The sequence below is a fragment of the Bos grunniens genome, chromosome 4 (assembly GCF_055505025.1).
Source record: "Bos grunniens cultivar Pamir isolate PY7600 chromosome 4, Bosgru_T2T1.0, whole genome shotgun sequence".
NCBI lineage: Eukaryota > Metazoa > Chordata > Mammalia > Artiodactyla > Bovidae > Bos > Bos grunniens.
The window spans coordinates 46896018-46922426 of NC_141168.1; the positions used below are offsets into that span (position 1 = coordinate 46896018).

At 37.5% G+C, this 26409-nt stretch overlaps 1 protein-coding gene across 13 annotated transcripts in view; it reads right to left on the reverse strand.

Moving 5' to 3' along the window:
• The window catches only part of ZNF804B (zinc finger protein 804B), a 517429-nt gene that overhangs the window by 76766 nt on the left and 414254 nt on the right, over positions 1-26409 (reverse strand). The gene's annotated exons all lie outside the window — the stretch shown is intronic.

The following is a 26409-nucleotide window of genomic DNA, read 5'->3' on the forward strand; positions in this document are numbered from 1 at the left end:
TCCATGGACAGAGGAGTCTGATGGGTTATAGTCCATGGGGTCACAGAGTCAGACGTGACTGAGCACACACACATGTTGAACTGCATATTGACTTCTCCTCCCTTCTTTCAGTCTCCACGGAAAATTTTGTATCTGTCATAATACTCGACTTAGCATATTAGAATATGTGGATATCTGTCTTACTCTCCTCATCTTACTTTTCTAGGCACCTCACAGTTTCTGTTCACCAGTTTCAAAAATAAAATCTGGATAGTTGTTTACTACGCATATATCTACTTCCTGAGGACTGGCAACATGTCTTCCTCAGATTTTCCTCATGAATCAATTTGGGCAGGTATTGGCAAATAGCAGGGGCTAAACAAATGTTTTTTGAATTGAATTTGAAGGTTCATTACAGTCATTAGCAAAGGCAGTTAGCCTTACATACATTACAATTTTATTTGTATTTAAGGAGCTACATAAACTTGGCAATGAACTTTAAGAATACATATGTGGTTCTCAAATAATTACTCAGAATGAAAGTGACTTTTGAAGGTAGCTTTGATTAAAAATATTTTAAAATTTTAGGTTTTAAACAAATATTCATTTAGTACCTATTACTAAACATTTGTTCTGAGTACACATTATGGAAAGTGATAAGAAGACCATTTTATATAGCCAATAAAGTTAATATTTTGTAATTAGCTTAGAAAAAATTTAAAAAGAAAGCAAATTTATTTCAGTTTTGCCAATTGTTCAGTTCTTCAAAATAATAATGTTGGCCCAAATTAAGGTGGTCATCAAGTTTTTCCTGTATAAGAAGAATAACTTTGTCATCCATAATCATAAAAAAAAAAAAACTGTTTTGAAGAATAGGTGACCATGACTCTTAGTATTATGATCAATTAAATTATTTTTTTAAGTCATATGTCTGGATTCAGAATACTTTCTTGCAAAGGGCAACTTTTACACTTCAAATTTTATACACATCAGCTTATTCAAAATTGAATCTCAAATTGATTTCAGTTTCTTTAATGATGCATTGAACATATGGACTTCCATAAAGTCTGAAGATCATTCAGACTTTATTATAGATCAAGGCCATATTTATCACCATTACTTTGTGGGGAAAAAAAATCTCATTTTGTTTATTTCCCTTTAGCTTTTGAATTTATGAAGAGGATTTGGATATGGTATAAGAAATGAATGCTCAATAAACTACTATCTGCTAATGCTCATGAAGCTTTTATACCTCAAAAGTCTTTAAGATTCAAATTCTTTGATATTCCTCTGGAATAAAAATTTGATTATATTTTAATTTTTAGGTTTGTCATTTGATGATATTCTACGAGATTGAAAACTGAAACTCTCAATAGAAAAGAGCAAGATAAAAATTTTACTATACACATAATTTTAAGAGTATCTTTATACAAATAGCATTTATTTGTATCAAGAACTGCATTCAGCAATTTTATTATTATTATTTTTTTAATTCTATGAAGTAGGTATCATTACAGCTCAAAGAGGCTGAGTAGATTATTATATCTTGGGTTAGAACCTAGTCTGATTGCAAGAGTTCTTTTCAGTTTGGTTCAGTTCATGTCAGTCACTCAGTCGTGTCCGACTCTTTCCAACCCCATGAATGCAGCATGCCAGGTCTCCCTGTCCATCACCAACTCCTGGAACTTGCTCAAACTCATGTCCATCAAGTCAGTTATGCCATCCAACCATCTCATCTGCTGTCGTCCCCTTCTTCTCCTGCCTTCAATCTTTCCCAGCATCATGGTCTTCTCTAATGAGTCAGTTCTTCACATCAGGTGGCCAAAGTATTGGAGTTGCGGCATCATCCTTCCAATGAATATTCAGGACTGATCTCCTGTAGGATTGACTGGTTTGATCTCCTTGCAGTCCAAGGGACTCTCAAGAATGTTCTCTAACACCACAGTGCAAAAGCATTAATTCTTCAGTGCTCAGCTTTCTTTATGATCCAACTCTCACTCACATCCATGCATGACTACTGGAAAAACCATAGCTTTGACTAGATGGGCCTTTGTCAGCAAAGTAATGTCTCTGCTTTTTAATATGCTGTCTAGGTGGTCAGAGCTTTTCTTCCAAGGAGCAAGCATTTTTTAAATTTCACGGCTGAAGTCACTATCTGCAGTGATTTTGAAGCCCAAGAAAATAAAGTCTGTCACTGTTTCCATTGTTTCCCCATCTATCTGCCATGAAGTGTTGGGACTGGATGCTATGATCTTAGGTTTTTCAATATTGAAATTAAAGCCAACTTTTTCACTCTCTTCTTTCATCAGAGGGCAAACAGAATGAAAACCACAATCACTGAAAACTAACTGAACTGATCACAGGGATGCAGCCTCGTCTAACTCAATGAAACTATGAGCCATACCATGTAGGGCCACCCAAGATGGAGAGTTCTGACAAAGCAGGGTCCACTGAAGAAGGGAATGGCAAACCACTTCAGTGTTCTTGCCTTGAAAACCCCATGGAAAGTATGAAAAGCTATTTTACTCAAAGTCAATTCAATATAATTCTTCCCATTTAGTTGATTATTACAAAACAAAAGATTTTTTACCACAATTAAAAAATTTTTAAAAAAGAAAGAAAAGGGGGAAAATCTACTACAGAATCATAATTTCAATCAAAAGGAGTAAATGCAAGTTTATATACTTTAACCATTAATTGGCTTGTATTTAATAACTCCACTTTGATAACAAGCTCATTATATTAACTAGGTATGCATTTCATAGTTCATCTTGGGGTATAAGTCAGAAAGCTATATCACTGAGCTAAAAATTTTAATGGCTATTGACTGAGATGACTTTATTACTACATTGAAAATATAGTTCACTTTTTTACAAGTTGTTCAGACTTCATTTCTAAAAGTTTTCTGTCTAAAATTGAGTCAAACTCACTTATAAAATATTGAGAATTTTACTCTCTACACCAGAATAGATATAAAACTACCTCTTAAGAAAAATCTTGGCTATGTTTTTCAGTGTTCCTCCAAACTAGTCCTCAAACAGAAGCCCATTTCCACACTGAGATGAACTTGAGTTTGTTTCTCTCACAGAACCAAAGCATAGGGGTATGTCTTTAGTCTGCAAATGAAATGACTATATTCATACTTAACAAAAACACCTCAAATTTGTGGCTATTGAAAGAAAACTTCACTATGCACTTACTGTTCTGCTCAGAATTAATTTCTGAGCAACTCATACAATCACATATATTTATGTGTGCTGTGCTTAGTCACTCCGACTAAGTCATGTCCAACTTTTTGCCACCCCGCGGATTGTCGCCCTCCAGGTACTCTGTCCCTGGGGATTCTCTGGACAATACTGGAGTGGGTTGCCATGCTCTCCTCCAGGGGATCTTCCCAACCCAGGAATCAAACTGAGGTCTCCTCCGTTGCAGGCTGATTCTTTACCAGGTGAACGACCAGGGAAGTCCACATATATTTATACCCTGGCATAATTTCTTTGGTTCTCCCACTGAATTAACTTTATGAAAGCCATTGCTACTATTGCTCAAAGAATCAGAATTGGTGAAAAATATTTTAAGAAAGAAAAAAGTTATCAATTTTATAGGCATATAGTTGTTCATAATACTCCTTTATTATCCTTTCAAAGTCCATGAGATCAGTAGAGATGTTTCCTGTTTCATTTTTAGTATTATTTTGATATTTCATTTTTAATATTAGTAATTTGTGTCTAGGCTCTCTCTTTTTTTCAGTTAGCCTGGCTGGAGGTGCACCAATTTGATTGATCTTTTTTTCAAGAACCAGCTTTCAGTTCAGTTCAGTTCAGTCACTCAGTCGTGTCCAACTCTTTGCGACCCCATGAATCACAGCACGCCAGGCCTCCCTGTCCATCAACAACTCCTGGAGTTCACCCAGCCTCATGTCCATCGAGTCGGTGATGCCATCCAGCCATCTCATCCTCTGCCGTCCCCTTCTCCTCCTGCCCCCAATCCCTCCCAGCATCAGAGTCTTCTCCAATGAGTCAACTCTTCGCATGAGGTGGCCAAAGTACTGTAGTTTCAGCTTTAGCATCATTCCTTCCAAAGAAATCCCAGGGCTGATCTCCTTCAGAATGGACTGGTTGGATCTCCTTTCAGTCCAAGGGACTCTCAAGAGTCTTCTCCAACACCACAGTTCAAAAGCATCAGTTCTTCAGCACTCAGCCTTCTTCACAGTCCAACTCTCACATCCATACATGACCACAGGAAAAACCATAGCCTTGACTTTAGGTTTTATTAAATTTATTGCTTTCCTGTTTTTAATTTCATTGGTTTGCTCTAATTTTCATTTACTGTGAAATTAATTTGCTCTTTTCTGTAGTTTCCTAAGGTAAAAGCTTAAATTGTTGATTTTAGATCTTCTAAAATAACATTCAATTCTATAATTTTTTCTAGGCTCTGTTTTGATTGCAGCCCACAAATCTTGATAAATTACCTTTTATTTGAACATGTCAAAATATTTAAAATTTTTTCATTGAGACTTTCTTCTTTGATTCAATTTATTTAGAAATAGCTTTAGCCTCCAATTATTTTAGGGGGAGGTTCCAGTATCTTTCCATTATTGATTTCTAGCTTAATTTCATTTTTATCTGAGAGCATATTTTGTGTGATTTCTATTTTTTTAATATAAGTTGTGTTTTATGACTAGAATATCTTGGTGAATGTTCCATGTGAGCTTGTGAGGAGTATGCATTTTCATGCTGTTGGACGAAGTAGTGTATAGATGACACTTGGACCTGTCAGGATTCAGTTCAGCCATGTGTTTATGGATTTTCTCCCTGTTTGATATATCAATTACTAATAGAAACACTAAAAGTGTTAGTAGTGGGTTATCAGTTTCTCTTTGTAGTTCTGTCAGATTCTGGCTCATGTATTTTGATGCTTTGTTGTTAGGCGCACACACATCAAGTATTATTATGTCTTTGATGTTTTGGGGCTTCCCTTGTGGCCCAGCTGGTAAAGAATCTGCCTGCAATGCAGGCGACCCTGGTTCGATTCCTGAGTCAGAAAGATCCACTGGAGAAGGAATAGGTTATTTTCTCCAGTATTCTTGGGCTTCCCTGGTGTCTCAGCTGGTAGAGAATTAAAGAATCTGCCTGCAATGTGGGACACCTGGGTTCAATCCCTGAGTTGGGAAGATCCCCTGGAGAAGGGAAAGACTACCCACTCCAGTATTCTGGCCTGGAGAATTTAATGGACTGTATAGTCCATGAGGTCACAGAGAGTCAGACACGACTGAATGACTTTCACTTTCACTTATGTTTTGACCTCTTTATTGTTATGTAATGCCTGTCTCTATATCTGATAATTTTCCTTTCTTTAATGGCAGCTTTGTCTAAAATTAATATAGTTACTCCAACTTTCTTTTGATTAGTGTTATCAAGGCATATATTTCTCCATCACTTTTAATCTGTCTTTCTATTTAAAGTGGGTTTCTTTCAAACAAAATATATTTGGGTCTCTTTTTTTTTCTTTTTTAATGAACACTGATTTAATTGATAAATTCAGAACATTAACATTTAAAGTGATTATTGATATAGTTGGATTAATATCTATCATACTTGTGACTCTTTTCTATTAACTGCTCTTATTGTTCTTATTTTTTTGGTTTTAACTCTTTTTCTGCCTTTTCTAGTTTTAATTGGGATTCTATTTTTTTTTCCTTTCTTAGCATATCAATTATACTTCTTTAACTTCTTTTAGCAGTTTCCCTTGAGTCTATAAAAAAAAAATTTATAAGAAATCCAAGTCTTTCAGATAACACTCTAGCTACTTCCTGGGTAGTGCAATTATCTTATAGCACAATATTTCCAATTCCTCCCTCCTGTCACTTATTTCCAGTTCTTTCCTGCTGTCATTCATGGCTCTTATCCATAAGCCTTAATTATTGAATACATGGTTGATACTATTATTTTGAATAAATAGTTATTTGTTAAAACAAGAATAAGAAAATATGATTTATTTTACCTTCATTATCTCTTTGATTTTTCATTATCTCTTCTTGAATGCTCTTCCTTTCATTATATAAATGGAATTTCTGACATATATTTTCCTTCTTTCTGACACATTTAACACTTCTTACAAGCTAAATATACTGGCAACAGATTCCCTCAATTTTTCTTTGCCTGAGAAAGTGTTTACTTAGCCACCACTTTTAAAGGACAGTTTTACTGAACACAGGATTCTAAACTGGCATTTTTTTTTCTTTCAGCTTTAATATTTCACTCTGTTCTTCCTGATTGCATGGTTTCTAAGGAGAGATGTAGTGTAATTCTTATCCTTGCTTCTCTATATCTAAGGTGTTTTCCACTGACCAATGGCTTCTTTCAAGGTTCTCTCTTTGTTCTTAAATTTATGCAGTTTGAATATGATATGCCTGGATATGTGTTGTTGTTGTTTAGTCCTAAGTCATGTCCAACTCTTTTGTGACCCCATGGACTACATACTACAAGGCTCTTCTGTCCATGGGATTTCCCAGGCAAGAATACTGGAGTAGGTTGTCATTTCCTTGCCCAGAGAATCTTCCCAACCCAGGGATTGAACCCTACTTCCTGCACTGGGTGGAATCTTCACTGCTGAGACATAAATATATATGTATCTGTTGAGCATTTTGGTATATCTGAGCTACCTGAATCTTTAGTTTATTGTCTGTAATTAATTTTGGGAAATTCTCAGTCATGATTACTTCAAACATCTTGTTTTTTTTTTTTTCTTCTGTAATTATTCCTTCTGTAATTGTCCATTGAGTCTTGGATACTCTGTCTTCTCCTTTTCATTTTTTTCTTTTTCCCATTCAGTTTTGGGAGCTTCTATTAGCATTTTGTCCCAAGCTCACTGATTATTTCCTTAGCCGTATCTGCTTTCATTACTCACCTGTCTTTATGTATCCACTGTTACCATTAGAATCATTAGCAAAATAATCATAGTTGCTTTAAATTCCTAATTTAAATCCCTAATCTTAGAACTCCAACAACTTTGCATATTTGAGTCTTGTGCTGAATTTGGATCTGTTTCTTCAAATTGTGCTTTTTGTTTTTTAGTATGTCTTGCAATTATTTTCTTGAAAGCCAGACATACTGTACTGGGTAAATGGAACAGAAACAAACAGATCTTTAGAGTAAGGTTTTGCAGTTATTTGGCAAGTAGTTTGGTTGTCTTTACTGTTTGGTACAACTGCAGCTGTAAGGAGCTAAATTTCATCTGGTATACATGTTTTTATTTCCTCTGTCACACTTCAGGTTTTCTTAGAGACTTCTTAAGTAAGGTTAGAAATATATTCTTTCTGATGTATTTTTCTATTATTTTGTAGGAGCCCTACTGATGTGATGGTAAAAGCTTGGTGGGAAAAGACAAGGAGTTTTGTAGTCCTCTAATTATGTCTCAGTCTCTAGTGATCCCCTGGGCTATAACCTTCATATGGGGCTGGCTATCCCCGTCCACACCACCACTGGTTGAGAGAGGAAGGTTAGAGACAGAGACGGGTATTTCTATTTCCAATGTTGGTTGCTGCTGCTAAGTCACGTCAGTCATGTCCGACTCTGTGCAACCCCATAGACAGCAGCCCACCAGGCTCCCGTCCCTGGGATTCTCCAGGCAAGAACACTGGAGTGGGTTGCCATTTCCTTCTCCAGTGCATGAAAGTGAAAAGTGAAAGTGAAGTCGCTCAGTCGTGTCCGACTCTTCGCGACCCCATGGACTGCAGTCCACCAGGCTCCTCCGTCCATGGGATTTCCCAGGCAAGAGTACTGGAGTGGGGTGCCATTGCCTTCTCCTCCAATGTTGGTTAGGCTCTGGTAAAACAGCTTTTCTTGAGGACAAATCCTGTTAAGAACACCAGAATTCTCTGACATATTTTTAAATGGCTACCTTTCCTCTACCTCTGCCAAAAGCACAAGGGAATCCCCCCGCCCCATCTTCACTATAAAATAGAGCTTCCAAAGGTAAAATGCATAAACTCATGATGGTCTACCTAAGGTTGCACCCTCCCCACTAGAGTTTTAATTAAAACTCATCTACTTTGAGCTTCTGGCATTTCCTCAACTATAGTTTATTTTTTCCTACCCTGCTATGGATTCCTTGGGTTTCCCTGGTGGCTCAGACAGTAAAATAAATCCCCCTGCAATGCAGGAGACTCGGGTTTAATCCCTGGATCAGAAAGACCCCCCTCGAGAAGGGAATGGCTACTCATTTCGGTATTCCTTCTGAATTCCTATACTTCAGCAAGTTGTGATTCCTGTATCCACTCATCTATATCTCCAGTTTTGAGTGGAGCAATTTTCCCCAGAATCTTAGTTCTCTGATGGATCAAAGAAATGTTGCTGATTTTCAGGTTGTTCAATTTTTTTCCTGGTTATGTGGATAGGAGTGACAAGTTTCAAGTTCCATATATAATGAACTAGAAATTAGAGGTGCTTATTTATTTTTATATTTATAGAACACACAGTTCTATATACACAGCACAAATGATTTTTGAACAAATGCCTAAAATAGTGAATTACTGAATGATTGCCATGTATGCCTGGTAGAATTACATGACTATAGGATAAAAACAATGAATTAAAAATGATTTACATATAAAGTATTGCTCCTCTTTCTATCCTCTGGCTTTATCATTAACATATGTTTGCAGTGAGCTCAGGCCTGACCTACACCTCTGGAATATTTTAGCTATTTTATTATACTGGGTATTATTTTATTACCTAAATTACCAGCAGTTAATTTATATTGTTGTATGGAGAATCTCATCTAGAACCAGATATTCAAAATATAGTACCACTCAATAGGTAAAAAGAATAATATTGTCACTTGTAAATTTTGAACAATGAGATAATAGATGCTATCATTAAACACTGCAGAATTAATTTCATGCAATACTCACTTAGTATGGAGCTGTCATAATATGCTGGAATATTGTGTCAGGAAGCTATAATGGAAGCTGAAAAAACTAAAAATTAAGCTGGGAAAATGGAACCTATGGATCTGCCAACACAAAAAGCATATGCATGTTTTAGAACTAAGACTCTGCCATACAGTTTTTCATGCTGTCTGAAATCTGACCTACACCAAAGTGAAGTTGCTAAATTATGTTCATGAAGTAAAAGGCCAGTAGATGTTATGGCTCTAGGGACTGAAGAGCAGTAGCAAATTACTATTTTTTTCTCACTGCCTAGTCCAGGCTCAAGATTAAATTAAATGAGAGAAAGTTGTATTTAACCACAAAGTTATACAATAATAACTTCAGAGATAAAAGATACATTCGAGGTTTTTTTTCAGTTTACTTTCCATTTGATGAAAAAATTTCTCATACATTATTCTTAAAAAATCACCCTCTAGCCTCCCTTTGATGGGGGCTTCCCAGGTGGCTCAGTGGTAAAGAATCTTCCTACCAATGCAGTAGATGCAGGAGATATGAGTTCAATCACTGGGCTGAGAAGATCCCTGGTGAAGAAAAGGGCAACCCACTCCAGTATTCTTGCCTGGAAAATCCAATGGACAGAGGAGCCTGGTGGGCTACAGTCCATGGGGTCAAAAAGAGCCAGACATGAAGACAGTATGAATTTCCCTGGGAAAGCATACCTAATAAAATATGCCTCCATCAGCTCTACTGTGTACTTATGCTAGACATGGGTTAGGTGTTGTTGTGCATTTTTAAATTTAATTGTCACAGTACCTCTCTGAGGAACATAGCATTGGTTCAGTTTTACTAAGAAATAAAGGAGATAGTGGGGTACATGGAAAGAAAGAGAATGAGAGAGAGGGAGGGAGGGAGGGAAGGAGAGTAGGAGGGAAGAAGAGAAGAAGAGGGTGGAAGGGACAGAGGCAGGCAGGGAGGGGAAAGAAGATGTGCATCAAGGCAGACCAGACTGCTGAGATGAGGATAAGTTGACATTAATCTAACAAACCCCTGCTATGAAAGTAGAAGTGGAAAAGCAGAGACTGGGACTAAAAACAAGACAACTGGCTAAAGTACATAAGAATAAATGAGCCACCAGGCTCCTATCCTGTTCTGACAGATATCCTGTTCTGAGCAGGCCTACTCTCTTGAGAGAGTGAACCAGCTAGAAATCTAGGTTTAGGAATATCTGATTCTGTGACTGGTGATGGAAATAAAGTCTAATACTGTAAAGAGTAATACTACATAGGAACCTGGAATGTTAGGTACATGAATCAAGGAAAATTGGAAGTGGTCAGACAGGAAACAGCAAGAGTGAACATGGACATTCTAGGAATCAGTGAACTAAAATGGACTGGAATGGGTGAATTTAATTCAGATGACCATTATATCTAATACTGGGGGCAAGAATCCCTTAGAAGAAATGGAGTAGCCACCATAGTCAACAAGAGTTTGAAATGCAGTGCTTGGATACAATCTCAAAAGTGACGGAATGATCTCTGTTCGTTTCCAAGGCAAACCATTCAATATCACAGTAATCCAAGTCTATGCCCCAAACAATAATGCTGAAGAAGCTGAAAATGAATGGTTCTATGAAGACCAATTTCAAATCCTGAAAGATGATGCTGTGAAAGTGCTGCACTCAGTATGCCAGCAAATTTGGAAAACTCAGCAGTGGCCACAGGACTGGAAAAGGTCGGTTTTCATTCCAATCTCAAAGAAAGGCAATGCCAAAGAATGCTCAAACTACTGCACAATTGCACTCACATCACATGCTAGTAAAGAAATGCTCAAAATTCTCCAATCCAGACTTTAGCAATACGTGAACTATGAACTTGCAGATGTTCAAGCTGGTTTTAGAAAAGGCAGAGGAACCAGAGATCAAATTGCCAACATCTGATGGATCATAGAAAAAGCAGAGAGTTCCAGAAAAACATCTATTTCTGCTTTATTGACTATGCCAAAGCCTTTGACTGTGTGGATCACAATCAACTGTGGAAAATTCTGAAAGAGATGGGAATACAAGACCACCTGACCTGCCTCTTGAGAAACCTGTATGCAGGTCAGGAAGCAACAGTTAGAACTGGACATGGAACAACAGACTGGTTCCAAATAGAAAAAGGAGTATGTCAAGGCTGTGTATTGTCACCTTGCTTATTTAACTTATATGCAGAGCATATCATGAGAAATGCTAGGCTGGAAGAAGCACAAGCTGGAATCAAGACTGCTGGGAGAAATATCAATAACCTCAGATATGCAGATGACACCACCCTTATGGCAGAAAGTGAAAAGGAACTAAAGAGCCTCTTGAAAGTGAAAGAGGAGAGTGAAAAAGTTGTCTTAAAGCTCAACATTCAGAAAACGAAGATCATGGCATCTGGTCCCATCACTTCATGGGAAATAGATGGGGAAACATTGGAAACAGTGGCAGACTTTATTTTTCTGGGCTACCAAATCACTGCAGATAGTGATTGCAGCCATGAAATTAAAAGATGCTTACTCCTTGGAAGGAAAGTTATGACCAACCTAGATAGTATATTCAAAAGCAGAGACATTACTTTGCCAACAAAGGTCTGTCTAGTCAAGGCTATGGTTTTTCCAGTAGTCATGTATGGATGTGAGAGTTGGACTGTGAAGAAAGCTGAGCACTGAAGAATTGATCCTTTTGAACTGTGGTGTTGGAGAAGACTCCTGAGAGTCCTTTGGACTGCAAGGAGATCCAACCAGTCCTTCTTAAAGGAAATCAGTCCTGGCTGTTCATTGGAAGGACTGATGCTAAGGCTGAAACTCCAATACTTTGGCCACCTCATGCAAAGAGTCGACTCATTGGAAAAGACTCTGATGCTGGGAGGGATTAGGGGCAGGAGGAAAAGGGGACGACAGAGGATGAGATGGCTGGATGGCATACTGACTTGATGGACACGAGTCTGAGTGAACTCCGGGAGTTGGTGATGGACAGGGAGGCCTGGCGTGCTGCGATTCATGGGGTCGCAAAGAGTTGGACATGACTTAGTGAGTGAACTGAACTGAACTGATGAAGACCTACATGACCATCTAGAACTAACACCCAAAAAAGATGTACTTTTCATTATAGGGCACTGGAATGCAAAAGTTGGAAATCAAGAAACACCTGGAGTAACAGGCAAATTTGGCCTTGGAGTAAGAATGAATCAGGGCAAAGGCTATTGAGTTTTACAAGACAATGCACTGGTCATAGCAAACACCCTCTTCCAACAACACAAGAGAAGACTTTACACATGGATATTACCAGATGGTCAATACCACAATCAGATTGATTATATTCTTTGCAGCCAAAGATGGAGAAGCTCTATACAGTCAGCAAAAACAAGACCGGGAGCTGACTGTGGCTCAGATCATGAACTCCTTATTGCCAAATGCATAGTGAAATTGAAGAAAGTAGGGAAAACCACTAGACCATTTAGGTATGACCTAAACTATGAATATAGAGTGGAAGTGACAAATAGATTCAAGGGATTAGATCTGATAGAGTGCCTGAAGAACTATGGATGGAGGTTCATGACATTGTATAGGAGGCAGTGATCAAGACCATCTTAATGAAAAAGAAATGCAAAATGTTGTCTGAGGAGGCCTTACAAATAGCTGTGAAAAGAAGAGAACTGAAAGGCAATGGAGACAAGGAAAGATATACCCATTTGAATGCAAAGTTCCAAAGAATGGAAAGGAGAGATAAGAAAGCATTCCTTAGCAATCAGTGCAAAGAAATAGACAAAAACAATAGAATGGGAAGGACTACAGATCTCTTCAAGAAAATTAGAGATACCAAGGGAACATTTCATGCAAAGATGGGCAAAATAAAGGACAGAAATTGTATGGATCTAATAGACACAGAAGATATTAAGAAGAGGTGTCAAGAAAACACAGAAGAACTATATAAGAAAGATCTTCACGATGATGGTGTGATCATTCACTTGGAGCCAGACATCCTGGAATGTGAAGTCAAGTGGGCCTTAGAAAGCTTCATTACGAACAAAGCTAGTGGAGGGATGAAATTCCAGTTGAGCTATTTCAAATCCTAAAAGATGATGCTGTGAAAGTGCTGCACTCAACATGCCAGCAAATTTGGAAAACTCAGCAGTGGCCACAGGACTGGAAAAGGTCAGTATTCAATACAATCCCAAAGAAATGCAATGCCAAAGAATGCTCAAACTACTGCACAATTTTACTCATTTAACAAACTGATAAAGTAATGCTCAAAATTCTTTAAGCCAGGCTTCAACAATACATGAACCATGAACTTCCAGATGTTCAAGCTGGTTTTAGAAAATGCAGAGGAACCAGAGATCAAATTGCCAACATCTGCTGGATCATCAAAAAGGCAAGAAAGTTCCAGAAAAACATCTATTTCTGCTGTATTGACTATGCCAAAACCTTTGACTGTGTGGATCACAATAAAATGTGGAAAATTCTGAAAGAGTTGGGAATACCAGACCACCTGACCTGCCTGTTGAGAAACCTGTATGCAGGTCAGGAAGCAACAGTTAGAACTTGACATGGAACAACAGACTGGTTCAAAATTGGGAAAGGAGTATGTCAAGGCTGTACATTGTCACCCTGCTTATTTAACTTATATGCAGAGTACCTCATTGTCACCCTGCTTATTTAACTTATATGCAGTGTACCTCATGAGAAATGCTGGGCTGGATGAAACACAGGCTGGAATCAAGATTGCTGGGAGAAATATCAATAACCTCAGATATGCAGATGATACCACCCTTATGGCAGAAAGCGAAAAAGAACTAAAGAGCCTTTTGATGAAAGTGAAAGAGGAGAGTGAAAAAGTTGGCTTAAAGCTCAACATTCCGAAAACGAAGATCATGGCATCTGGTCCCATCTCTTCATGGCAAGTAGATGGGGAAACAGTGGGAACAGTGTCAGACTTTATTTTCTTGGGCTCCAAAATCACTGCAGATGGTGACTGTAGCCATGAAATTAAAAGGTGCTTGCTACTTGGAAGAAAAGTTATGACCAACATAGACAGCATTTTAAAAAGCAGAGACATTACTTTGCCAACGAAGGTCTGTCTAGTCAAAGCTATAGTTTTTCCAGTAGCATTTATGGGTGTGAGAGCTGGACTATAAAGAGAGCTGAGCACCAAAGAATTGATGCTTTTGAACTGTGGTCTTGGAGAAGACTCTTGAGAGTCCCTTGGACTGCAAGGAGATCAAACCATCCATCCTAAAGGAAATCAGTCTTGAATATTCATTGGAAAGACTGATGCTGAAGCTGAAACTCCAATACTTTGGCCACCTGATGTGAAGAACAGACTCATTTTAGAGACCTTGATGCTGGGAAAGTTTGAAGGCAGGAGGAGGAGGGGACGACAAAGGATGAAATGGTTGGATAGCATCACCAACTGAATGGACATGAGTTTGAGTAAACTCCGGGAGTTGGTGATGGACAGGGAGTCCTAGCATGCTGTAGTCCATGGGGTCACAGAGTCGGACAGGACTGAGTGCCTGAACTGAACTGAACTGGTACCTCCTAGCAGGCACTATGAAAATGTTTGATATAAAATGAAATGCTGCTGCTGTTGCTGCTAAGTCGCTTCAGTCGTGTCCAACTCTGTGCGAGCCCATAGACGGCAGCCCACCAGGCTCCCTCGTCCCTGGGATTCTCCAGGCAAGAACACTGGAGTGGGTTGCCATTTCCTTCTCCAATGCATGAAAGTGAAAAGTGAAAGTGAAGTTGCTCAGTCATGTCCAACTCCTGGCAACCCCATGGACTGCAGCCTACCAGGCTCCTCCATCCATGGGAATTTCCAGGCAAGAGTACTACAGTGGGGTGCCATTGCCTTCTCTGTAAAATGAAATGAGGAAGAGTAGAGTCTATAAGTTTCTGAAAGGAAGAATTAGGATCCCAAAGGACATATAACTTTTCAGGAGCAACACTAAAGGCTAAAAGCCAGTTGAAAAATAAATAAAACATAAGTGTAGAATAAACACATTTATATTTACTGATAGACAAGGGCCGTAAAATTTTACCTTGTAAGTACGCACTTAGGAAGCTTCTGCAGAATAGATTCCACCAAAAGGAGGAAATATGATATAGAAAGTCATGAGATCAAGGAAACAAGGAATATAATCTAGGAGAGAATAAAAGCAATCTAGGAGAGAAATAAAAGCATTCATAGGATGGTGACAAAGATAAATCCTGAAAGAAGATCTGTGCAGATCTGGAGAGCAACATGGTAACACTGGAGCAGAAAGACAGAGGACTTCGTCCGAAAGGGGAGGGGCTGGACTAGGACTGATTGACCTAGTATTTCATTTATCTGATATTTTGTAATGATACTTTTTTCTTATTTATGGTAGATAGGTCAGAGATGAATTAGAAATAGGCAGCAACTTTAAATAATGAAGCACATATAAGAATAAGGTAGTTTCTAACTCCAGCAATAAAATAAGTGTAAAAGAAAGAAAATATGATCATAAAGTAAGCATAGTACTTTATGCAGATCAAATTAAAAATATTTATAAGTCACAATGACATAAATTCTGAGCACTGAATTAACACAATAAAATATAAGTCCTATGGATTGATAAGATATAAACAAAAACATATGAGGCAGATTAATATGTGTAATATAATCATATTTTATGTCTATCTTTTATACAAAGTTTATGATTTGATAATAAGCATTTAGAAACTTATGGACCAAATTGCAATTAAGTACTATTACTCAGTGTTCCGTATTTATGTATTCCTTAATTTTTTAATATGAACAAATATCCAAGCATTCCTTTTAAGAATTAATTTTATATAAAATGTAGATCCAAAATGATTTTAAATTGTACACAGAACTTTGGTTTATGTGTATCATAATTTAGTTATTCTCTTTTCACTCTATGTTTAGATTACTTTTGGTATTTTTCTATTTTATATATCCTTGTGTATAAGTCTTTGGCATTAATGCAATTATTCTTCTAGAATATATGCCAGATGGAAATGTTAATAGGAAAAATTCACATTTTAAGTTTTTTGATAAATAATCCAAAGCTGAACATCAAAGACTGAAACAATTTATATCCCCCCAGTAATGTTTTACAGTTTCTAGTGTCTTACATCATGTCAACAGTGGGTAGTAAAATTCTATTTTCATATTTGACATTTTGAAAACTCTCCAAATTTTTATTTATCTGATCACAAGTGATATAAGATCATGTGTTCACATACTGCAAGCCATGGACAATGTTCTAGATGTACCCTTCTCCCTTCCTCTCCTTGTCACTGCTGTAAATACTTGAGTCATCTCTCTTAGGCTCCCTTCTGACTGCAGAACTGAGCTCTCTTACCTTCTGATCCTTAAACTGCTTTTAGGTTTTTTCTTCTAAATCACTAATCTGATACTATCATTTGCTTACTTAAAAGCCCATGGAGACTAGTAATTTCCCACAGAGTAAAGTCTAAAAGTCTTAGAGCAGAACACTGCTGCTGCTGCTAAGTCACTTCAGTCATGTCCGACTCTGTGTGACCCCATAGACGGCAGCCCACCAGGCTCCCCCGTCCCTGGGATTCTCCAGGCAAGAACACTGGAGTGGGTTGCCATTTCCTTCTCCAATGCATGAAAGTGAAAAGTGAAAGTGAAGTCACACAGTCGTGCCCAACATTAATATAGGTCCAAGCATTTTCTAAAATTGTAAAATGGATTTTCATGACAGCCTTTTCTTAACAATTATAAAGAACTTGTGATGTTGCTCACTACATTCACGTTACTTACCTAAGGAGTGATTAAGGGTAACATCACAAAGATAGTGACATAGGTCATTCCTGACTTTGTTCCCTCTGGTGAGAACAGCTAATAACCATCCAAGAACAAGACATCACTGAGAAAATCCTAGAATAAAGAGGTGAGGCTAAAGCACCCCTTGCACCATGGAGACCATGATGCTGAATTGCAAGGTGAGAGAAGCAGTTACTCATGGATATTACTGTCCCTTCCCTAGGAGGCCAGCATTTACCACGTGGAAGGGTATCCCCTCAGTCTTCAGGTTCTCCGGTGAGCAAGGACAATCCAGGGTGGACAGCCAACCCCTACCCCCAACACTGTGTGTCACTTTGTGGGAGCCCGTTCCTTGATCTTGCCCCAAATTGCAAGGGAATCTGTAGGGCTCGACCACTGGGAATCTTATTATGACAGAGAAGTGAGGTGGAGGGTCTTAAAACAGCCAGCACTTGGACTTGGCAGACTGAGTTCATACCTACAGTGCCCAAGTAGAAATCCTAATCAATAACAAAGTGAAAAGATAACCGATGAAATGGGAAAAACATTTTCAAGTTATCTTTCTGATAAGGGATTAATATCTAACATATATGAAGAACTCATATAACTTAGTAAAAAGCTCAATACCATCTATTGTGGTTATCATTTCATAGTATATGTAAATCAAATCATGCTGTAACCTAAAACTTACACATTGATGTACAACAATTATATTTCAATAAACAGCAGAAAAAAGAAGCTGTGATTAATCAATGATGTGTGAATATATTGATATAGGACAGAGTAGCATGATAAATTCTAGAAACTCACTTATTCAACTACTCATTCATTAAAAAATTTTTATTAAGTCTTTCCTATGTGCTGCTGCTGCTGCTGCTAAGTCGCTTCAGTCGTGTCCGACTCTGTGCGACCCCATAGACGGCAGCCCACCAGGCTCCCCCGTCCCTGGGATTTTCCAGGCAAGAACACTGGAGTGGGTTCCTATGTGCTAGACCTGCTGTAATTCCAGAAGTACGGGGATACATAGCCAATAGAGACAATGATGTCTCGTTCTTCTCTTTGTGAAGTTAATGGCAGGGAACAGGGTAAGGGGCAAAAATTTCAAAAGGCAAAATTTTTTTTCTTTTTAAAAGAGTATTAAACAATGGTGTGCTGGTATATCAAGTCTAAGGAAAAATCAAATGAAACATATAAAGCCCTATTTGTATGTTTGTGGATCTCCTAACATGGATAATTTCAAGCTACCAATGGTTTAAGAACCAGTTCACAAAATTCTTAAATATTAGACAGTTGGCTCTGGAGAGCCAGAATAAGTTGATTCCAACCCATAGACAATACCAATAAGGTACTGGAATTTGGAAAACTGGCAACTGACTACCCAAGTTAGAATGTAAAAGAAAGACCATGCATAATAGATGACACTGAGCTAAGGTTCAAATGAAGAGAGGAATCAGAAATTTGAAAATCATCTGAAAGAAAATTTATGGAAGAAAGAGATATGACAAATGCACTAAGGCAAGAAATCACTTAGCACATCTGAAAAACAAAGCCAGAACATAGATTTTTAAATTGATTTTTCAGTTAGGAGGTAATCTTAAGATTAAAAAGCCTCTAACTAGGGTGAAACCAGTATTATGATCCAGAAGCTATTATAAGATCAGTCTTGGTTCTTTTATACTTCTTTGCTAATAGAGTTTCCAATTACTGGTGGGTAATTCTTGGGTGAGAGGGGTGTGGATCAGATATAGGAATTTAAAATCTACAAGAAACCTCAGGTTATAGAATGCAAAATACAGCAGGAAATAAGTATGATTTTGTTTTACCAACATTTATGGTTCTGAGAGTGTTCATTCTAGACACTATAATTTGTATTTCTTCTTTAATCTTACAAACCATACAAATAAAATATACTTTGAAATGCTGTTGCCATATAAGATGAGTAGTAGTTTAAATATGATATAATGAAATGCATCATTGAGCAGTATTTGGATAAAACATAAATCAAATGATAGGAACAATGCAAGGGTAATTAAATCGAATTCATTTAGCATCTTTGAGAATCTTTTCCACTTGGAGTCAAGATAAAAAGAGATAATTTTGTTTTGCTTATTTTATCTGCAGCAAGTAAAGATGGAGGAAAATCTGAGACAGTAATTTAAGAATGAATCAGTTGGAGTTCAAATCCAAGCTTGAGAAGTGAACAGCTACTCCTGAGTGAAAATAAATCCTATTGAGAAGCAAATGAAGATTAGTAGGATTAAATGTCACATGTGGAGGATCTAAAAGTGGATTTGTTTTTTATTACTGAAGATATATTTATGGGTTAATTGTACGGAGATTCGGCTCATTTGTGTTTTCTAAACTGAGATGAGTCAGAATGTCTCTGGGGCAGAAGAAACTTGTATTCCTTCTGAGAATGTGTATTATTTGTTTCAGTATTATGCATTTGCAGCTAACAGTCCCGAAAAAAAAGATTATAACTTGATAGTCTCAGAAGGAATTAAGTGTTATTGACATGGTAGTTATATTAATAGTTACAATATTTTCTTTATCCAAGCAATAGTAATTTGTATACACATTCAAATTGCTTTAGTATTAATGCCCAGTATTTCACACAAAATTTTAAGAAGTTCAAGGCAATAGCTAAAAAAATCATTATTTCTAAAAACTTGAGTTACATATAGAACATGATTGTCAAATCTAGAAATTCATTTTTTATTGTTGAAATTGAAAAAAAAATAGCTTTGTAATTATTGATAAGCTTTTTCTAAAAGAAGCATATCTCAATTTTTATTAAATTATAGAAAACATTATTTGGAGAAGGCAAAGGCAACCCATTCCAGTACTCTTGCCTGGAAAATCCCCTGGACAGAGGAGCCTCCTACTCTGCAGTCCATGGGGGCGCTAAGAGTCAGACGTGACTGAGTGACTTCACTTTCACTCTTCACTTTCATTCATTGGGGAAGGAAATAGCAACCCACTCCAGTGTTCTTGCCTGGAGAATCCCAGGGATGGAGGAGCCTGGTGGGCTGCCATCTATGGGGTCACACAGAGTCGGACACGATTGAAGAGACTTAGTAGCAACAGCAGCGGCAGCAGAAAACATTATTAAATGTCCAGTGGAATTAGTTCAAAGCTATGAGTCCCAGATTATTTTACTTCATTCTTAAAAGTTATGTGTTAACTTCAATTCAGTTCAGTTCAGTTCAGTTCAGTCACTCACTTGTGCCCGGCTCTTTGCCACCCCATGACCTGCAGTACGCCAGGCCTCCCTGTCCATCACCAACGCCTGGAGCCTACCCAAATTCATGTCCATTGAATCCATGATGCCATCCAACCATCTCATTCCCCATTGTCCACTTTTCCTCCTGCCCTCAATCTTTGCCAGCATCAGGCTCTTTTCCAATGAGTCAGCTCTTCGAATCAGATGGCCAAAGTATTGGAGTTTCAGCTTCAACATCAGTCCTTCCAATGAATACCCAGGACTGATCTCCTTGAGGACTGAATGGTTGGATCTCCTTGCAGTCCAAGGGACTCTCAAGAGTGTTCTCCAACACCACAGTTCAAACGCATCAATTATTCAGCATTCATCTTTTTTATAGTCCAACTCTCACATCCATACATGACTACTGGAAAAACCATAGCCTTGACTAGACGGACCTTTGTTGGCAAAGTAATGTCTCTGCTTTTTTAATATGCTGGCAAGGTTGGTCATAACTTTCCTTTCAAGGAGTAAGCATCTTTTAATTTCAGGGCTGCAATCACCATCTGCAGTGATTTTGGAGCCCCCCCCCCAAATAAATTATCTCATTGTTTCCACTGTTTCCCCATCTATTTGCCATGAAGTGATGGGACCAAATGCCATGATCTTAGTTTTCTGAATGTTAATGTTTAAGCCAACTTTTTCACTCTCCTCTTTCACTTTTATCAAGAGGCTCCATAGTTCTTCACTTTCTGCCATAAGGGTGGTGTCATCTGCATATCTGAGGTTATTGATATTTCTCGTGACAATCTTTATTCCAGCTTGTGCTTCACCCAGCCCACCATTTCTCATGATGTACTCTGTATATAAGTTAAATAAGCAGGGTGACAATATACAGCCTTGACATACTCCTTTCCCAATTTTGAACCAGTGTGTTGTTCCATGTCCAGTTCTCACTGTTGCTTCCTGACCTGCACACAGGTTTCTCAAGAGGCAGGTCAGGTGGTCTGGTAATCCCATCTCTTTCAGAATTTTCCACAGTTTATTGTGACCCACATAATCAAAGCTTTGGCATAGTCAGTAAAGCAGAAATAGATGTTTTTCTGGAACTTTCTTGCTTTTTCCATGATCCAGCAGATGTTGGCAATTTGATCTCTGGTTCCTCTGCCTTTTCTAAAACCAGCTTGAACATCTGCAAGTTCATGGTTCACATATTGCTGAAGCCTGACTTGGATAATTTTGAGCATTTCTTTACTAGCGTGTGAGATGAGGGCAATTATGCGGTAGTTTGAGCATTCTTTGGCATTGCCTTTCTTTGGGATTGGAATGAAAATTGACCTTTTCCAGTCCTGTGGCCACTGCTGAGTTTTCCAGATTTGCTGGCATATTGAGTGCAGCACTTTCACAGCATCATCTTTCAGGATATGAAATAGCTCAACTGGGATTCCATCACCTCCACTCGCTTTGTTTGTAGTGGTGCTTCCTAAGACCCACTTCACATTCCAGAATGTGGCTCTAGGTGAGTGATCACACCATTGTCATTAACTGGTGTCTGAAGATCTTTTTTGTAAAGATGGCAGAAAGTGAAGAGGAACTAAAAAGCCTCTTGATGAAAGTGAAAGTGGAGAGTGAAAAAGTCGGCTTAAAGCTCAACATTCAGAAAACGAAGATCATAGCATCTGGTCCCACCACTTCATGGGAAATAGATGGGGATACAGTGGAAACAGTGTCAGACTTTATTTTTCTGGGCTCCCAAATCACTACAGATGGTGACTGCAGCCATGAAATTAAAAGACACTTACTCCTTGGAAGGAAAGTTATGACCAACCTAGATAGCATATTCAAAAGCAGAGACATTACTTTGCCAACAAAGGTTCGTCTAGTCAAGGCTATGGTTTTTCCTGTGATCATGTATGGATGTGAGAGTTGGATTATAAAAAAGATGAATGCTGAATAATTGATGCGTTTGAACTGTGGTGTTGGAGAACACTCTTGAGAGTCCCTTGGACTCTGCAAGGAGATCCAACCAGTCCATTCTGAAGGAGATCAGCCCTGGGATTTCTTTGGAAGGAATGATGCTAAAGCTGAAACTCCAGTACTTTGGCCACCTCATGTGAAGAGTTGACTCATTGGAAAAGACTCTGATGCTGGGAGGGATTGGGGGCAGGAGGAGAAGGGGACGACAGAGGATGAGAGGGCTGGATGGCATCACTGACTCGATGGACGTGAGTCTGGGTGGACTCCGGGAGTTGGTGATGGACAGGGAAGCCTGGAGTGCTGCGATTCATGGGATCGCAAAGAGTCGGACATAACTGAGCGAATGATCTGATCTGATCTGATCTGTGTATTCTTGCCACCTCTTCTTAATATCTTCTGTGTCTGTCAGGTGCATACCATTTCTGTCCTTTAGAGCCCATCTTTGCATGAAATGTTTTCCCTTGGTATCTCTAATTTTCTTGAAGAGATCTCTAGTCTTTTCCATTCTATTGTTTTCCTCTATTTCTTGGCATTGATCACTGAGGAAGCCTTTCTTATGTCTCCTTGCTATTCTTTGGAACTCTGCATTCAAATGGATATATCTATCCTTTTCTCCTTTGCTTCTCTTCTTTTCTCAGCTATTTTTTAAGGCCTCCTCAGACAGCCATTTTGCTTTTTTGCATTTCTTTTTCCTGGGGTTAGTCTTGATCCCTGTCTCCTGTACAATGTCATGAACGTCTGTCCATAGTTCATCAAGCACTCTGTCTATCAGATCTAGTCCTTTAAATCTATTTGTCCCTTCCACTGTATAATCATAAGTGTTAACTTACTTCTCTATAATTACAATAAATCTGTGAATAATATGATCTTTGCAATAAAGTGAATTAAACACATAGGACTGCTATTTAGATACAAGGTAACATAAATGCTTTAGAAATCACTTATTAAACTGCAGGATCCTGAGTAATTATAAATAAGAAGAGGAAAGTAGAGAGGGTTAGCCTGTCAACAGAAGAGGCCAGATATTTACTCTGAATCCCCATGGAAAATAAAATTAAGGCAACTGTTCCTGTTAGGCTAGAAAATACTCCCATCCAAAACCCTACTACCGTTATTATAATCAGCATCACAATCAAGAAGAGCTGTTAGTGAAGCAAGAACCAAATAGACATATTTAGCTTCGGAATTTGAAAACAACAAAAAAAGTTTTTGTATATTTTACTTTAGTGCATACTTCCTATTTTCTGTATCTAAAATTGTTTCATTTAAAAGGCAAATTGTAAACTCAGCTTCATTTAGAGTTCAGGTAATTTTCAAAATATTTTGGGCCAAAATAAATCTTTAGATGGAAGTATTTCAATATTGATCCAGGAAAGTAATCTTACAAGGTCTGTGGTAAATTTAATTATTTCAGTGTTACCCAAAGTGGGCAGCAAGTACAAAATTCTGCACAATATTAATGATCCTTTGATCAAAAGGAATTTAGAAAATGTTGATAAGTCCGCTTACCATGAGATCTCAGCTTTTTTCATATCAAGATGTAAGTCATCAATCTGTGTATTAAATCTACTGAAGCATATGTTGAAATACAGCCATAAGACAGGAGGGGATCCCAGACAGAGGGAAGATTATGAGCCAATATGAGCAGGTGGAAAAGCATAATGAATTTTTTAAGAAACTAGGAAAATTCTGGGTTTGAAGGAGATAAATCTGGAAATAGATGCCAGAACCAAACCGTGGGTATCTTGAATGACAAACTAAGTAATTCAGACTTTTACAAAATGTCAGCCAGCAGTCATTGAAGATTTCCAAGGGGAGTGATTGAATAAATGTGAGAGTTTGGGAAGATCAATCTGGCTGGAAATGGATAGGTCAGTGTAGAACATGGAAAATACTAGAAGCAGGGAGTCCAGTTAGAAGGCGCTAGCAAAGAATCAGGAGTGAGATTAACATAGATGGTGAAAAGAGAATGCAAAGGGAAGATGGAGAATGAGGTCTATTGCAAGAGAAGAATGGGAGGGATGAAGGAGAGCTTCAAAGATTTTTAAAGTCCCCAAGACACTGATGATGACTTTAGTGATCACAATGTATCCTTTTGCAGCTTCTTTATGTGTGGGTCATGCTTTATAACTGCCCCCATGCCTTTCTACCATAAAGGTAACTTTCCATTCTTAGTTGGTTAACATGGCTAACTTCTAATTCATTTTTAGGATTTCTATTTCATTTGTCAACTTGTCATTGCTAAATAATTTTTATATGTTCTCTTAGTATCCTAGATAATAATTTCTCTAATATTGAATCTTTGCCACTGCATGGACTGTAACCTACTAAACTACTCTGTCCATGGAATTTTCCAGGCAAGATAATAGGCCTCCTGAAATTAGGGATCATTTTTTCCACTCTCTATAATTAGCACAAAAATAAATAATGGAAACTCAATCACTGCTTGAACAAGGAGCATGCCTAGGAATGTTAGAAAGCTAGGAAGCCTAAAAAAAAACAAAAAAAAACAAAAGCAGAAATGGGGAAATAGATGGAATATAAGGATTGAGGAAGGGTTGTTTTATCAAAATGTGAGAAAGACAATAAAAATAAAATTAAGGAAAGTGATAAAAAAGGGAACTGATGAGGCAGAATTCCAGAGTGAAAGGCAGGCTGTAGAAGGCAGATCAAGTGTGGACAATTCACCCTCCTGGAGTCCAATACTTTCTACAAAAGAGGCCTTGTACTCCTCCATTTCCTCACCTTAGCTCCTTGTGTTTCCACTATCAAGAATGCTATCCCATCTTGAATCTCTTTTTCCATATTTACTTGTATATATCTAAAACACAGATCAAATATCACTGTCCCATGAGACCTTCCATGGTCACTTTTGGAGATTTCTCCAAACCTCCAGAATAAATTTTTTCTTAAAATGCAGCCTGAAGCACTCCTACATAAAATTCACTTCGGGTGATACTTTCGGGAAATTTGTCTTTATAGACATATTTTATCTAATAAAAGACACAGAGATAATATAATCATTTTACAGCTCCAAATGAAGTAATAGATTTAAGCAAACTGTAGGTGGGGTAATTAACGATCAAGGCAATTGTACCTAAACCCACTCATAAACGGCAAGTCATAGAAAGAAAGAAAACTTGATCTCATATACTTCCTTATGGAAAGATACAACACACTCTCTACTCTGTTTTTGCTAAGGAACCAGCATTTGACAGGTTTTATCTGTAACAATCAGTTTAAAGGAAATACAGAAGACAGAAAAAATGTGAAAAGACAACACTGATTCATATTCAGCAAAATCTCAAATGTGTGAAACAATCCAATTTTTCAACAAACAAACTGCAAGGGGCACAATTTAAAGGGGGAGTGGAAAACCCATAGTTTAAATAAATATTAAAAGAAACTTATGTATCAGCTAAAATTGTGACACATTTGGATTTCAACAAATCCAAACTTACAAATCATTTATGAGACAAATGACCTATACCAAGACACTGTTAACTTTAGGTATGATGATGGCTATGTTGTCTAAGAAATATTTTCACATGAAATGATATGATATCTGGAGCGTGCTTCAAAATAATCCAAGGTGGTGGCAGGTGTGAGGAGTAAATTGTGGTACTATGAATGAAACAAGACAGATCGTTGTTGGAGTTGGATGGTAGTCACATACTTCATTTTTATATATACATTTGAAAAATTATATTTTGTATCACTTTAAAATGCAAGTTCCTGAGCCCTATCTTAGAACTACTGAGTTAGAATAGCTAAAGGAGAATCTAGATATCTGCATTATTAACAGATTCTGAAGTGATGATTACGCACATTAAGATTTGGAAATCTCAATCCTGAACAATGATTCCTGTTGTTCTTGTTCTTGTCAGAGACATCCAGTCAATTATATACTCATGCTCTAGCTTTAAGGATATTAATAGAAACTGTAAAAGCCATATATTTTATATGTACTCAATACATATTAGTGATGTTATTCAAAATATTTATTGCTTTTCACTCTGAATAAATATTATAGGTCTAGATTATACATGATTTATCCATATATTCCATGATATTAGGATTGTGCAGCTTTTAGCAATAATCCTATGGCCATATGGGATTTCTTTCTTAGTGGTGTTTGATACCTATAATTCCTAAAGTGCTAATATCCTCATACATCATGCAGCAATGATAAAATTTAACAGATAAGAACAATAACCTGCTCTTTAACAGACAAATGGAAAAAGATAATCTTAGAATTTTGTGTAGAATGTCAACACTGATTTTATTTATATATTTATATATCTTCCATTACCCCCCAACTTTGCCTTTGTCTGAGATTGTCTTCGTTAGCTTGTCTGCAATGGTTCATTTATTAAGTAATCACTTTGATTTTCCTAAAAGGATATTCTTGCGAAAAATATAACATTCTCTTGAAAAAATTTTCTCCCAAAACTTAGTATTCCCTATACCTTGGAACTCAAAAATATTCTATGCTACATCTTATCCTAATACTTGTCCAATATTCTAGATCTGCCACTAAGTAGCTAGGTGGTTTTGAAT